Genomic DNA, 4097 nt, shown 5'->3' with positions numbered 1-4097 from the left:
TACAGGTGCAGCGTGCCTTCCTCGGGGTATGAGTTCGAGCCTGGCGAAGGTGAGATAGCACATGTGTACAGTGAGAATGACAAACACTGGCTTCGTCGGTTACAGACATGTGTGGAGAAGGTTGCAGAAACACAAACAGAGACAGATAACCCTACAAGCTTGTACTGTGTAGAGAGTGTAACATGGAGGTAAGCACTGATTACCCTGCCCAAGCTACCAGTAGACACCTGCCTGTAGCTCTCCAGGTTTTACATTAATCCACGGCTTCGAACAGTCTGCACATGTGCTGTTGCTCAAGCTTTTATTTACTTGCTTAGCTCTCGATCCCTGGGGAGTCCGGGTCATTCGTGATGCGCCGTCTGTTTCTGCTCCGTTTCAGGCCCGATGCTCCAGTCGTTCCCGGATTTATCGCTTCTCCTTTAGCTACACATGCCTCAGTGCGTCTTTCCCAGTTGTTTCCCAGTCTGCTGTTTTCTTTCCCCCCCGTGAATTACATGTCAGCCCGTCTGGTGGTGTTTTTCTGGGGGTTCCTGCTGCATGCGTGCACCATCCGGTACTTTTAATTTCTTCTGTATTTATTTATTTGTTTATTTATTTATTGTCAAATTTCTTCTGCCTCCTTGTTCTGCTATTTTTTCCTCATGATTTATATTTCTATGATTTATGTTTCTTTGTTTTTTTTTTTTTTTTTTTAAATCCCCTGGGAGCTATAGTCAGAATATCTCCAAAACTGATTTTTTTTTTTTTTTTTTTGTTTTTCCTGAAAGTTTGCTTTTTCATCCTTTTTATCCCAGTATTGTCCCACACATTCTCATGAAACACAGATAACCAATGCATATTTGGGATTATTCCTTAAAATATTATAATACAACATTTTATTCTTTTTCATTTGCATTCTCCAAATATATATTTTGCTCAGTGCAGAACCATGTTAATAAGAGACAATAGCCGAAAATGCTTTTGGGGCTGTGACCGTGTGAAACGGTATCATTTGAAGAAAGATCAAGCCTGGCCATCCTTAGCCTACATGAGAACTGCACCTGAACTGGACTTTTTAACAAGGAATGAGTAAGTGGTGTGGCCAGTTAGACAAAGACAAGGAACCCCTTTAAAGTCAGAATCCGACAAGAGCCAACGGGTGAAACATGTCTACTATGGTGAAAGGAGCTGTTGGAAAGCTGTGCTTTTGTAGTTGCTGTTTTGAGTGTGCAAAATTGGAGTTACTGAAGTAGCAAATCACATTTCATTTTGTGTTAAGGCTTGTAGGCCATTGTCAAGAATTTTGTAGTTCAGGGATTTACAATGTCTTCGCAACCACTTCTGTTTAAATAGTTAAACATTTTGTGTTAATTATGGGAAAGAGAAATAAAATTCCTGTAAATCTATGTAATACAGCTCTCTGCCTGATCACTGCCCAAAATCAGCATGCCCTGGCATGCTCCACTCTGTCGTGGTAGAATATACAAGTTAATGACTAATTTTAAACATGTAGAATATTTCTTGTAATTTGGAAGTGTGTAGTTTATGAGATGATGGCATCTAGGTAAGTGACAAACTATCCATTGGTATTTGAATGGCCAAAACTTCAGCAATATTAATAAAACTGAACAAAGCTTTGTGTAGGCACACATCAAATTTGCATGATCTAGGCAATGAACAGGTGCTGTGTTGTCTGTACATTTTGCCTTCTGCTTGAAGTTGAGCGTAAATGTGATGCTGAGTAATGATTTGCGCCTTGTGTTGTTTAGGGCTTCTGCAAAATATTGAGTTGTAATACAGCAACATTATAAATATGATTTTTGCACTGGCTGAATAGGGAATTAAATTTCAAAATGTAATTTTCATCCAGTAAATATAAATTAGATGTGTGATGTGGGGTTCGAGTCCCGCTTGGGGTGTGAAGGACTGGCATCCCATCCTGGGTGTGTCCCCTCCCCCTCCAGCTAGCTCCCTGTGTTGCCGAGTTAGGCTCCGGCTCGCCGTGACCGACCCCGCTCGGGACAAGCGGTTGAAGACGTGTGTGTGTGTGTGTGTGTGTGTGTGTGGATGTGTGATTCTGTACACAGTCTTGAATAGCTAGCTAGTGTGAGGTCTCGGATAGTGGAGTTTATGGTTGGAGTGATTTCCTTAAATTTGGACTTACAAAGATAGAAGATGCCTTGTAAAGTTTTATTGATAAGCAGTGAATGGTAACTGGGCGGTACGTGAGCTAACTGCAAACATTTCCCATTTGATAGTTTGCCTAGTCTGTGATACATGAGATTCATGGTGTTGATAACCTTTGAGTAGTGAAGTAATTTGTATTACATGGAGCTGTAGTCTCAACCTGTAAGAATTTTTCTGAAGATCCCTTGCTAATTAACATTTATAGTGAAGGGTTCGATTTGCAGTTTGCTGAAGGGTGACATAAAATTGATAGTGAAATGAGAATTTCAAAACTCTGTGTGTTTGAAAAGAGTGCTGTCTGGTCCCTGTGGTCCAATACAGTTGTAGGAACTACTGCTTTATTTATGATGTATAAGGAGTGTTGATGTCCAGCGACGAGTGGGTGTGTTACAGAAAAGCCATTATGAATAGAGCACTACCAGAACGTGATCAGAGTCAGGATTTCATGACTTGATGCTGACAAAAATGAAACTGTGGATCTCTATTGTTTTTTTTTCCAGGTATGTGTGTTGTACAGAAAAGGCTTTGCTTAGGAATAGAACATTTTCACTCTGAGTTAAGAACTATGATCTTATCAATGAACCTAACTGCTGCCACCCTGTCTATATGAAGGTGTATTCATTGTGCCCTTTGCTGATGTCCCAAGGCTAGACTGCAAACACACCTGGATTGATTTAATGCAGAGCATGTGACAAGACAGTAAAATATTCACTAATTCCGAGGGACATGGAACCAGTAAATCCCACTGAAGCCTGAAAAGGAGCTTCATCTGTAAAAAATAGTCTGTGAGTTATGTTTGAAAGACACTCATTATAAAAGTCAGCCCATTCCCCTGCTTGGCAAAGACTTTGAGAGATGTAATTTGTCTGAGTAGTAACTACCAAAGTAGACATTCTATAGAGTGATGGGATGACGAAGGTGATGGGAACAGGTAAGAGACAAACAGAAGAGAAGAGTAAGAACTCAAGTTCATTTCTCAAATATTTCTGAATGGCAAACCAGTGGATAGACGGGAAGTTTTCCAAATTATGGAGTGCTATAATGTAGGCCAATTAAATTCCTTTGCAAAGAGATTTTCAGCAATTTCTGATTCAAATGAGGCATATTGCAGGTTTATACATATCACAGAGTATTAGAGATGGAGTGACTACACCCAGTGAGAAGATGTTTAGTAGATACAGAACAAATTGAGGATCTGGATTGCTGCATAGGCCACAGAGTCACCAGAAATGGCAAGGACAGATTCAATGCTGACATCCACACCTGAGAGGATTTGCTGTGAGAATAACAATTCTAAGTAGCGCCCAAGGAATGTGACAGAGAATAGAGAAACGGAGAACGGAGAGGTAAATGAAACTGCAAAGCCCAAAAGGAGAGATGGACTGACAGTCTGGTAGCGGCGGAGCTCTTGCAGGTGTGCTAAGCAGAGTAACGGATGGATAGGACTCCTCATAGTGGAATGTGGTGGGAATGGCAGCAGACTAGCTGAGAAGAAAGCTAACCTGGCAGAGAAAGTAAGGGATCTGAAATGTCCGGCAGCTGGAACGGTACCAAAGTGGTCAACAAAAGCAGGGAAAGGACAGAGCAGCAAGGAGCCTTTGCAAGAAAAGAGTTTGGAGGAGCAGGGGAGCTGAAACCGATCACTTGTGTGGTTAGTGTGAGGACCTCATGCTGGGGACAAGGAGAACAAATTGAAATCAGTAAAAATGAGTAAAGGTGGAGCAGCTTATCAAGGGGGGCGAAGTCAAGTAGATGGGTGACAGTGACCACGGCTGAAATGAACCTCTGCACTTCCAAGAGAGAAATGGTAGTGAAGTGGCGTGGCCAGGGTGAAGATGCTGGCTCCAGGCAGCACCAAGCTGGTAGCAAGCACTGCAGACAAGATGGAGAGTGAAACTCTCCGGAGGGCAACAGGAAGCAGAGCAGATGAG

The sequence above is a fragment of the Scleropages formosus genome, chromosome 23 (assembly GCF_900964775.1).
Source record: "Scleropages formosus chromosome 23, fSclFor1.1, whole genome shotgun sequence".
Lineage (NCBI taxonomy): Eukaryota > Metazoa > Chordata > Actinopteri > Osteoglossiformes > Osteoglossidae > Scleropages > Scleropages formosus.
Note: the sequence above shows the minus strand (reverse complement) of the source record.